At 41.0% G+C, this 12,615-nt stretch overlaps 1 long non-coding RNA gene across 1 annotated transcript in view; it reads left to right on the top strand.

Annotated features, from left to right (window-relative positions):
• Window positions 1–2,120, top strand: part of LOC140905855 (uncharacterized) — a 61,655-nt gene extending 59,535 nt beyond the window's left edge. Inside the window, exon 4 of the long non-coding RNA XR_012156965.2 lies at window positions 1,752–2,120. This is a non-coding gene — a long non-coding RNA (uncharacterized LOC140905855). The remainder of the gene's footprint in view (window positions 1–1,751) is intronic.
• Window positions 2,121–12,615: the final 10,495 nt, after the last annotated feature.

The following is a 12,615-nucleotide window of genomic DNA, read 5'->3' as shown; positions in this document are numbered from 1 at the left end:
ATATTTTTCCCTCCTCAAGTCCAGAGGCTGGGATACAACTTTTATAATAGGTTACACCGACACCATTATGCCTAATGCCTATTAAGTAGGAGTTTCTCCCCTCTTCCTTATTTGTATTTCCTCACCCTACTAATGTAGGGGTGCTCTTCTCCTGTAGATTAGTATTTTAATGAACACAATTTATTATCATATACATCAATTAGTTACCATCTTACTCTTGTGTTCTGACATCTGCAGATGTTTCTATACTAAAATATCCAAAAGCTGGTGGTAGTTAATATTTCTGTGGTTGCCTGCTGTCATTATGTACAAACTTCTCTTAAACTCTATTCCCAGTTCCCCAAAACTTAGGAGCATTGTGTCTTTTATCTGTGCCAAAGTTCATAGGTCTCAAGCCTTATGGTGACTGCTGAAGACAATGTCTCAGAGGGATACAGAACTGTAGTTTCCTTCTGTTGCTGCTAAATAAAATAAATGCAAAAGTTATCTCTATTGGGTACAAGAAGATCCAAAAAATGGGGGAGCAGTTAATAATGAAGAGAACAGCCCACTGATAGAGTGATCTGTATCACTTGGCAAGTTGAATGCAAGCAAACAATACATTACATTTAGCCATATTGAAAATAAATACATCTAGGAACAAAGAATGTAGGCCATACTCACAGGATGGGGGACACAATCCATGGAAGTAATAACTTTGTAAAAGATTGGGGTGTATGTGTCAGAATCAGGTGGACATGAACTCTCAGTGTGATATTGTGGCCAAAATGGATAATGCAATCCTTGTATGAATAAACAGGTAAATTTTGAGTAGGAGAAGAGAGGTTATTTTGCTTTTGTCTTTGGTTCTTGTGCAACTGCTGCTGGAAGAGTATGTCCAGCTCTGGTGTCAACAATTCAAGAAGAATGTTGATAAACTGGAGAAGATTTAGAGAAGAGCCACGAGAGTGATTAAAGCATTAGAACATGCCTTATTGTGATGGACTCAAAGAGCTCAATCTATTTAACTTGACAAAGAGGTTAAGGATGACTTGATTACAGTCTATAAGTACCTATATTAGGAACACATATTTAATAATGGGCCCTTTAGTGTAGCAGAGAAAGGTATAAAATGATCCAATGGCTGGAAGTTGAAACTAGATAAATTCAGAATGGAAATAAGGTGTACATTTTTAACTGAGAGGACAATTAACATTGGGACAACTTACCAAAGGTCATGGTGGATTCTCCATCAATGACAATTTTTAAATCAAGATTGGATTTTTTTTCTAAAATATATGCTGTAGGAATTATTCTGGGGAAGTCCTATGGCTTCTGTTACATATGAGGTCAGACTAGATGATCACAGTGGTCCCTTTTGGCCTTGGAATGTGTTCTGTAAGACAAATCACATACTTATAATCACACATACAGTGGAACTGCAATAAAGCATAATCTTTTTCTGGAAAAGACAGAAATTACTTACATTATGGCAATAAAATGGTTTGAACTGTGAAATAATAACTACAACTATGATTTTCATAAATTTTCCCCACACATTTTGAAGTGAGTGTCAAAACTTATTTATTCAGCATTTTACTCTATAGCCTGACATGTTTTGCCTAGAATAGCAGTGCTATATGAAGCACAACAAGAGAAAGGCATTCTGCAGCATTGAAAGTGCCCATGTACTTTTAAAAATAAATGGACTATATATTTGTTTTTCATGGTAACCTTTAAAAGCTTTGTAATCAACTGTCTCTTTTTTACAGCTCTCATCTGCATGCTGTTGAACTCATTCAGGATGTTATGGAGTTCTGAATAGAGAGATTCATAAGGTCATTTTCTGCCTTGCAGCTTACACTTAAAAGCTTCTCAATCTCCGCATTTGGAAAATGCAAAGCATTTTGTCCAGAATAATTTCTTGTGGAATGACAATTCATATCTATGCAAAGTGTAGCTTTAATTCATGTGATAAAAATGATTCTGAGTAAAATAGTTGAAGCTTAGAGAAGCATATTAAATTTCTTGCAGAAAACAGGAATAGCTGATTTGGGGATGGGAACCTGCCTCACAAAATATTTCTAAAATTGATCCCAGCTGCTGAATTTTTTAAAATTTCTTTAATGCATTTTATTATCTAAGGCTCTAAGACTGTGTGACAGAGTGAGTCCATATTAAAATAGTTTGGTTTGAAAAGAATTCCATTTGGGAAGTAAAAACAATGCTGTGTTTGTGTTTTGTAGCTTCTTTTTTTTTTCAGAATTGCTATTTTTTGCTATTCGAGGATTTACTTTATTGTTGTTATTTACTATTTATAATGCAGTGTTACCTAGAGCTTGCAACCAAGATCAGGGTGTCATTGTGCTGGGCCCTGTACAAACACATAGTAAGAGACACTCCCTCCGGTCAAAGAGGTTTAAATAGGTGATGCAAAGAATGGGAGGGGAAACTGAAGTACATAAAGCGAATTGCTTTGCTCAAGGTCACACATGGGATCAGTAGCCAAACCAGGAATGCAACCCATGTCTCCTCTTCCCCTATTATCCTACCAATGAAACAAGCTTTTATCTTGGGACATGGAAAGTTGTGAATTCTAGAGTAATTCTACTGGTGTGATAAGGTTACTGGTGAGGGATGAGGGAAGTGATTTAGGTAGAAAAAGTGTAAAAGGGAACAAAGGAAGTGTGAAGCCAGCAACAGAGTGGAAACAGAATAAGTGTGTGAATACATATTAAAAAGAAAGAGAGGTTAGGTCTAAATATACTGTCTGCATGCCAATTCTGCTCCTGTTTGACCAGTCTCTCATGCCAGTTGGACATACGCTCCAGTAAATAGAGTTTTGGTGTCTGAGAGCTCCATTGTGATCACTATTGCCACTCTGGTGTCATCTGGACAGGCCTGCATGAGGCTGAGTGGAGAATCAGGAAGTGAAGAATCATGTACTTTTTTCTCTTGTCCTTTAAACAAGAAGTTTCATTTTTCAGTCCATGTTACTCGGTGTCAGAGGCAGAGTGCTCCTGTGATCAGTTTTTCTTTCAGTCCACTTCAGATTAACAGTAAGTTGAGTGGCAAATTCTCTGAGCACTAAGTGTGCTTGTAAGGAATGGGAAGAATCCCATAATGACCTCACAAAACAATGCTGATAGCCTACTGGGAGTGGTTTTCCTCTCATAGATCAATCTTCATTAGACCACTGTGGAACACAGGGAGCAATCAGAGTTTAAAGAAACTGCAGAGGAGCTTTATGATTTTTAGTTTACATCATTTGTCTCCACAGACAATGACGAGGAAATATCTACCTGGGGGTTACACTGTTCAGGCAATGAAGATGAGCTACTGTCAGAGTTAGCGGTATCACAAATTCCACTGATGGAACAGCTCAAGAAACTAAATTACAAAAAAATCATCAGTAACAGGAGATATTCACCTGAGGCTTCAGAAGGAACTAAACAGTGAAGTAGCTGAGCCATTGATAAAAACAGGTAACTTATTATTAAAAAGCAGCTGCTACTCTGAAGGACTTTTCACCTACCTTTTAAAAGGTAGTTAGAGGACCTCAGGACTGTAGACTGCTTCACCACACTTCAGCACCAAGCAATATTTTGGGGTATATCAACTTCTAAAGCCCTTAGTTAAATATAATAAGCAATGGTATTTTTAGGGACATCTGAGTGTTGTATTCATATGCCTGGGACTAGTAAAAATTCTACAGAGATCCCAGAAAAACTCACTAGTATAGCTCAGTGAATAACTGGTTTTCTGGTTTGGCCAGCAAACAAAAATTAGGGAAAATATTCAGTTTGGTTCAAAAAATGTTTGGAATTTTTTAGCAAACAACTACAAAAAAAATGGAGGCAACAAAAAAAAAAGGTCTATCATTGACATGATTTCACTGAGACAACTAAAAGAGAAATGAAGAGAACCAAAAAGCCCCTTTACATAGCCTTCATCGATCTCACAAAGGCTTTTGACCTCATCAGTAGAAGTGGACTATTTGTGTCTAGAAAAGATTGGACTTCCCCCCAAGCTCTTCAGCATGATTTGATCCTTCTATGAAAACATATATGGGACAGTTCAATACAACAACTCAGTCTCGAGGTTTTCCGGATTCATAGAGGTGTTAAACAAGGCCGTGTATTTGCCCTAATTCTGTTTGAGATCTTCTTCCCCTTGCTACTGAAACAAGCTTTTGGTTCCTCAGCTGAGGGAATCTACTTGTACACAAGGTCTGATAGAAAACTGTTCAATCTTGCAAGACTCAGATATAAAACCAAGACTCAGGAGGCCCTTATGCAACACCTCCTCTTTGCTGATGATGCAGCAGTGACAACACACACAGAAGCTCATCTCCAAAACCTCATGCACAGTTTTCCCAAAGCCTGCCAAGACTTCGGGCTTATGATAAACCTAAATAAGTCTAACAGTGTGCCAAGGAGTTGAGGAACTTGAAGTGGTGAACGAGTTCACATACCTGGGGTCAACTATCACAGTCAATCTTGAAACAGAACTCAACATCCGCATTGGAAAAGCCACCATAACAATATCTAGACTGAGCAAGAGGGTCTGGCAAAGCAACAAAGTGACAGAACACACAAAGATCTGTGTGTATCGTGCATGTGTTACTATCACACTTTTGTATGGGAGCAAGACATGGACCTTATACTCATCAGGAAAAGAGGCTCAACAGCTTTCATATGTGTTACCTTCATCGAATCTTTGGCATCTCATGGAGGGACAGAGTCACCAATACTGAGATGCTCAAGTGGGCCAGCATACCCAGCATGCAAGCACTCCTCAAACAGAGATGCCTCTGCTGGCTTGGCATGTGTGCTGAATCAATGATGGGCACACCCCAAAGGACATCCTCTACTGCGAATTGGCCTCTGGAAAAAGATCCAAAGAATGCCCAAAATTGTGTTTCAAGGATGTGTGCAAGCAAGACCTCAAAGAAATGCACATGGATGTGAACAACTGGGAAGGTCACACTCAAGACCGCAGCCTTTGGAAACAAGAGCTTAACAAAGGTCTCTGGAGTTATGAGAGGAAGCAGTCCAGCCTCACAGAGGAGAAAAAAGCTCTCAGAAGGCAGAGTGCAAAGGGTCAAAACATCACCTTTAAATGTGACAGATATGGCAGACATCGTCTCTCTCAAGTGTGTCTCTTCAGCCACAGCCATGGCTGCCATAAAACCAACTGAATAAATTCTTTACCTCTCAGGGGCAGATACCCATGGTCTCTCGAGATTGAAGGATGCCTACTACCTGAGATACATCAATGATATTTTCATCCCCTAGACAGACATCTTAAACTTCCTCATAGATTTCCACCACAACTTCAACCACTACCACCACCTACTAATTTGTAACCCGCTAAACCCCCTTTTTGTCTTACACTGCAGTGGTGTTAAAAGGGCCACTCTACCTTGAACGGTCCTTTGGATTTTGTGCTAACTATTTATGCTAAATAATCTGTTCCATCTTTCATTTAGCTGCGACCCTCAGAGTACATTTCCTAGACCTGAAGAAAAGCTCTGTGTGACTTGGATGCTTGTCTCTCTCACCACCAGAAGTTGGTCCAACAAAAGATATTGCCTCACCCACCTCTTCTCTCTAATATCATGAGACCAATATCTTAGAACTACACTGCATAAAACAATATAAGTATGAAGTGTTATTTATTATTAAAACAAACAAAGCCTTATATATGAATGAACACTTTCCTAATTAATATTCTCTGAAGGTTATGGTGACTTTCTTTTAGTCTTCTCTGTTAGGATCACATTCATAGGTGATAACTTTTGGTTTTGCTGGTGGGTGCCCCACACCAGCTCCTCCCCATCTCCGGAGCACCTCTCACCCTCTGCTCGCTCCTTTCTTGCCCCGTCCTGCCTTGAGACGAAGAGGAGGCAGAGAAGAATGGGTGGCCCCACTCAACAGTTGATGGGCGGTGGGGCAGCAGCCCTGGCCAGTCCTTTAGGTGCTGAGCACCCCCTATTTTTTGTTTGAGGGTGCTTCAGCCCCTGAACACCCATGGAGTCAGCACCTATGATCCCATTAGCATACATATTTGTGTGATTTTCCTCACTAGGATTATCATTAGCTCACACAAAAATAAAAATTTTTCTCTCAGAATGTAAGTGAAAGATGGACAAAGCCTAAGAGGAATGCAAAAAAGGGGATTTTTTAAAAAAGCAAATAAATCTAAGAAGTTATTTTAATACCCTCCCACCTCTGTCGCTAGCATCTAACACTGATTTTCGTTTAACTCAAGTAGTAGAGCTCTATGCTGTCAAGTGCTATGTAGGTAGAAATCAATACATTATATATGAACCAGAAACAAACAGGCAGTCACTACAGACAGGAGAACTGGTATAAGAGCTGAGCACCCTTTTTTGGGAGGGCAAATAGTAAATATGCCAAAAAATATTTTCCAGGGGCACAAAACCTGTTTGCCAAATTCAGGTTTGAATTCAGGGAATTCATCCAAAAAGAACAACAAAACCCCTGGAAAACAAATTTCAGAAATGTCGAAATGGTTAGTTTTGGAAATGTCAAAACAAACCATTTCAGCATTTAGTTTTGAATTTTCTAAATGAAGTGCTATTTCAAACTAACATTCAAAACATTTTGTTTCATCAGAATGAGTTTTTTGTTTGTTTGTTTCAGCAAGAAAAACTGGAGGAAAATAGTTTTGGAGGCGGGGTAGGGGTGGATTTTTTGTTTTGGCCATCAAACCTAAAAAGCAAATATTCACTCAGCTCTAACTGGTATCTTGTACTTCCATGGATACACAATTTACCACATGAGCCATCAATTTCTGAAGTAGCTAAAGTTTCCAGATTGACTGAAAGGGTGAAATTCAGATTTCAATGAAGTCAATGGAAGTTTTGCCCCTGTGTAGAGCTCATTAAAGTAGTTCTATCTATAGGTGACCAAACTATGGTTCTTCTTCAAGTAGTGACCCTATGGGTGCTCCACTATAGATGTGCTGCTTGAGTCCCTGCACTGCTGATTGGAGAGCTTCAATAGCATTGTCTGTTAGGCCTGCACATGCGCTGCCTCTCCTCATGCCCTGCCCTGAGGCTAATCAGCGTGTGCAGGCTCACCTCCTTTACCTTTTCAGCTGTCCCTGGCTAGAGATGGCACTATTAGTGATACATTAATAACTATTGCATCATACTTTCTTTGAAGTCTAGAACCAAGTTTTTAGTAGTAGTTAGTCTAGTATCTTTTATTTTTATCCTTATATTTCAAAAAATAAAACACAAAATATACTTAGTGTACTTTCTTTCTACCCTTCTCGTTGTGAGCTCTTTCACGCCCTCCCTCCACCAGGGCAAGTCTGGTTCTCCCGGCTTCAAGAAGTGCCTCATCTGCAATGAGGCTATCACCCTTGCAGACATGCAGTCACGGTACATTCATTGCCTCAGGAAAGGACATGTTCCTCAAAAGTGCACTCTCTGCCAGCAGCTTAGACCTTGGTCTCTCCAGGACAGAGAGCTGAGGCAAAAGATTATATTCATGGAGGCAGCTCTCAGACCTTCTCCGGACCCACACTAAGAGTTTCCATGAAGATGTGAGTCTTCCCACAGCCCATAATATCCAAGGGCCAGGGGGTGAAGAAATCAGATGCTCACCCCTCTCACAAATCAAAAAGAAAATGAGACGTTCGCACAGTGAACCAAGAGCCATTTACAAATGATCCCCTGCACGCTTGGTATCCTTCATACCATTGGCACTGAGACAGGCCTAGCCTGGTACCATGGCTCAAGGAAGACTACAGTGGCAGGTACTGCTGTTGTGTCCACCCTATGGGCATAAGCACCAAGTCAACGGCACCTAGGGAAAAGGATGGGAGCAAACACTCCCAGGTGCCACCGGTACGCAAAGTCCATCTGTACCAACTCCTCATCTGGTACCTGAACAACTGGTGTGGACGAGATCTTCATCCTGCCCCCCTCTCTCCTCCACCCACCGTGGCTCCGAGCTAGTCAGCACTGCCAGTATTCTGGCACTCAAGGGACCACCGTGTAACTGAGGTCCTACTAATGCATGACATCGCTGGGGACTCCACCTCCAATGCCATCTTTAGCTCCACAGTTCTGTCATCTGTAACTGACCCAACTCGGAAATCCCATCCTTCCAGAGGGGATACTGCTCAGGACTCACCTACCGTGGAGCATCCATAGGGATATTACTTGAAGAAGAAGTTATTCACCTTGTGGAGTAATGATGGTTCTTGGAGATGTGTCCCCTATGGGTGCTCCTCAACCACCCTTCTCCTGTCTACTTGAGAGGACTTCTTGTCAATGACTCTGCAGTAGAGAACGGGGTGGGGAAGGTTGGGGGGGGGGGTTAGCCTGCACACACTGACTAGCCTCATGGCAGGGTATGAGGAGAGACAGCGCATTTATAGGCCTAATGGACACACTGTTACTGAAGTTCTCTGCCCACGAGTTCAGTGATGCAAGCATACCTACAGTGGAGCACTCATAGACACATACATCTCAAACCATCATTATTGCACAAAATGAATAACTTCTTAATCCACGAGTGGCCCTAGCCATTTTGCAGGCCAGATATAAAATGTTTTTGGTTCCCTCACCCCAGGGCAGAAACAGCTGGCCAATCTGAGGGGAACAAAAAAGAACCCTACCAACAGCCAACCAATCTGATGGGGAAGGAAAAAAAAGAAAAGAAAGAAGAAGCCAGCCAACATAGTGAAATGGCGGCCCCTGGAAGGGACTGCCCTGCTCATCTGACCCTAGAACCGCCTCTGTATGGATTATGGTAGCAAGGGGTACTTCTTGGAAATTTCTAGTCCTCTCCTATATGGTTAATTAATGATAATCCTGCTTCTGGTCTGAACAGAAAGTACCTTTAATTATATAAGGCAACTGGCAAGTTTTAAGAATGACCACTGCACCCAATTAATTATAGTCCCATTGGGAGAATGGTAGAGGGAAGGCATAGTTTTGCACAAGTTGAGACATTTTTATCCTATTTCCTACTAATGCATGTTCTTCTGGTTCTCGCTTAGGTATAAAATAACTTCACATTAAAAGTTCATTTTGATTGAGAGAATTAATCTAGCCTATAGGGAGAGTAACAGATGGACAGTAGCCTCCTTGGAGGTGTTGCCACAGGGAAGGTGGCTGGATACATGTCTCCAAACATTAGCACGCAAGCTACTTCTGTGGGTTTGGGAATTCTCCAAAGATTTAGATCTATGTAATTTATTTTAGGCAGTTTGGGACAGGTATCATCCTAATCTCATAATCTAAAGGAAACCTGTACATATTTACCTTGCCAACACAGAGAAAATTCCAATAATGATAATCACTTCTCCAAATAACTGTAATATATATTACTTATTTAGAAATATCTTTAAGAATTTGATTTTGAAAGAAGCATAATGAGTCTTTTAAAAAAAGACATCTTATATAAACAACATAGAAAAACATAAGAAAATGAAAACTGTGTATGCAAAATATGAGGGAGAGAAGATGGCTATGGTAATATATTTTATTAGGCCAACTTCTGTTGGTGGAAGAAACAAGCTTTTGAGCTTCTCAGAGCTCTTCTTCAGAAATTTATGCAAAATTTAGCAAAGGGTTACAGCACTTATATCATGAAGCATGAATGTCAGTCCAAGAACAGGCATGTCACACCCTTGCCTTTCAGCTGTAGCATGGCTGAAAAAGAAACACGTTTGATATATACAACCATTAGTGTACACCCAGACTGTCAGCCACAAATACATGTGTGCATCCCAAATACTTTATTTTGGAGTATACTCTTAGAAAGAGTAAACATAACTTGATGTAAGGATTACAAGATCTTTAACACTTGTTGACAATGTTATTGGGACAATGTATTATAGCCACAGAAAGAAAGAAGAGAAGGAACACAGACACCGGAGGAATAAGAGGAAGATAAGTACAAGTGTAATCGAGATTTGTGACAAAGGGCTAAGAAAAGAGCAGACAAAACAAGTGAGCAGAGATGGGAAAGGGAAATGGTATTTCCCACTATTTTCTGTAATAGAATTTGATTCTAAACTGGGAGGAGTGGTAGATACACTGGAGGGTAGGGATAGGATACAGAGGGACCTAGCCAAATTGGAGGATTGGGTCAAAAGAAATCTGATGAGGTTCAACAAGGACAAGTGCAGAGTCCTGCACTTAAAACGGAAGAATCCAATGCACCGCTACAGACTAGGGACCGAATGGCTTGGCAGCAGTTCTGCTGAAAAGGACCTAGGGGTTACAGTGGACAAGAAGTTGGATATGAGTCAACAGTGTGCCCTTGTTGCCAAGAAGGCCAATGGAATTTTGGGCTGTATAAGTAGGGCATTGTCAGCAGATCGAGGGACGTGATGGTTACCCTCTATTTGACATTGGTGAGGCCTCATCTGGAGTACTGTGTCCAGTTTTGGGCCCCACACTACAAGAAGGATGTGGAAAAATTGGAAAGAGTCCAGTGGAGGGCAACAAAAATGATTAGGGGACTGGAACACATGACTTATGAGGAGAGGCTGTGGGAACTGGGGATGTTTAGTCTTCAGAAGAGAAGAATGAGGGGGGATTTGATAGCTGCTTTCAACTACCTGAAAGGGGGTTCCAAAGAGGATGGCTCTAGACTGTTCTCAGTGGTAGCAGATGACAGAACAAGGAGTAACGGTCTCAAGTTGCAGTGGGGGAGATTTAGGTTGGATATTAGGAAAAACTTTTTCACTAGGAGGGTGTTGAAACACTGGAATGCGTTACCTAGGGAGGTGGTGGAATCTCCTTCCCTAGAAGTTTTTAAGGTCAGGCTTGACAAAGCCCTGGCTGGGATGATTTAGTCAGGGATCGGTCCTGCTTTGAGCAGGGGGTTGGACTAGATGACTTCCTGAGGTCCCTTCCAACCCTGATATTCTATGATTCTATGATTATTTGGAAGCTCTTTGGACAGCAGACTATTTGCCAAATTTTCAAACTGTTCAGGACCCAGCCACTCCAATTTGATCTTATATTGTCTTTCCTCTCTAAAGCATTAAAGTCCTGAGCCAGCTCCCATTGCAATCAAAAGAAAATTTCCCATTGGTTTCATTTAAGAGTTGGATAAGGCCTCTAGCCCAGTAGTGGTGTTATTCAGATGCTAAACAAGGATGATGCCTAATTCAGTAAGTGATCAGCTACACTGAGGGGAGCGGGGATTTATCATACATCTATTGATGTCAATGGGAGTTTTGTAATGGACTTCAGTGGGTGCAGGATCCATCCATACGTGATGAACTCTCTCTAAATGTGAAGGCATTTTCAATTAGAACAAATAGTTAATATACCAATGAGTGATTTTTTTTCAAAAGAATATTTTTCACTCTTTGTTATTAATTGTAGTCACCATGCAGCCTATTTCAATGTGAAGTGCATTCTTTTTATATAGCAAGATATATTTCAGTAGATAATGTATCAATTTCTGTATGTGCCATCCACAAATCTTTCAGAATTATGAAATGAACTGCTCCCCATATTTGTTGAAGTGGTTCTGGAAGATGAGAAGGTGAAATTAAAATCTCTTATATAAGATAATATTTAACATTCTATCCATCCACCTTTATTCAGCCAAACCTTCCACTGAATTTCAGAGGAGTCTGAGTAAAGAGTACAGGCTTGCCCTTTTGTGTAGCTTGTTTGTACGTGAAGCTAATCTCACCACAAACCAAACAATCAATGAGTTATGGCAGAAATTCATCCATACCCTTTGTTCAGTACAACATCAACATAATTCACAAAGCCCTTTAAATAAATAAACAAAAATCAACAGTGTGCACTGTAGGTCATTTTTCTTGTCTAGAGTGTATAGATTGGACAGAGAGATGGAGATTCACTGTACAAAATGAGCTGGTATAAAACTGTTAATTGAGAAAACACAGACATAGACAAATGGTCATGTTTTGGTTGAGAGGTAGCTTTTTTCACTCTGGTATTAATTTTCTGTGGTGCATTAAGCAGGTAAATGAATCCAAAGAGTCTCCTCCCAAACTTGTTTCTGGGAATACCACTCTCAGAGGAAAGAATGTCTAGCCTAAGTAGCCAGGCTGAGTGCTTGGGAGATGTACAGGGAAAGCAGGAGAGGAATTCTCCCCTGCAAGCTGTGAATTGGCTGCAGAGCCACTTGAGAAGTGCTATTTCATTCCAGCACCTGTTTATATACTGTGACAAAGTTCTGTCCTTGCCTCCGTGGGTCCCGTGTTTCCTGGTGGATTTCGCTAGCCTCAGAGGCTCACTGTGACCCTCCAAGTAACTCTTCTCTCTCTAGAGACAAGGGTCCCAGTCTACTGAGCCATTTTCATCATAAGCCAGCAAGGGAGGTGAGGAGAAGTTATCTGTCCTTGCACAGTCTCTGTTGTCTCCCAGTCTCAGTGATTAATCAGGGTGCAAAGGGTTAGGGGCCCACCCTCTACTCTGGGCTCCAGCCCAGGGACCCTAATAGTATCAGCTATGGTAGCTGACCTTTTAGAAACATGACATGTACAATTCCCTGGGCTACTTCCCCCACAGCAGCCCTCAATTCCTTAAGCTTCACTTCACCCTTACCTCAGGGCCTCCTTCCTTGTGCCTGATATGGTGTGTACTACTCAGTCTCT

Source organism: Lepidochelys kempii, chromosome 2, assembly GCF_965140285.1.
Source record: "Lepidochelys kempii isolate rLepKem1 chromosome 2, rLepKem1.hap1, whole genome shotgun sequence".
Lineage (NCBI taxonomy): Eukaryota > Metazoa > Chordata > Testudines > Cheloniidae > Lepidochelys > Lepidochelys kempii.
The sequence above is the reverse complement of the archived record's forward strand: the minus strand, read 5'-3'. Positions and strand labels throughout refer to the sequence as shown.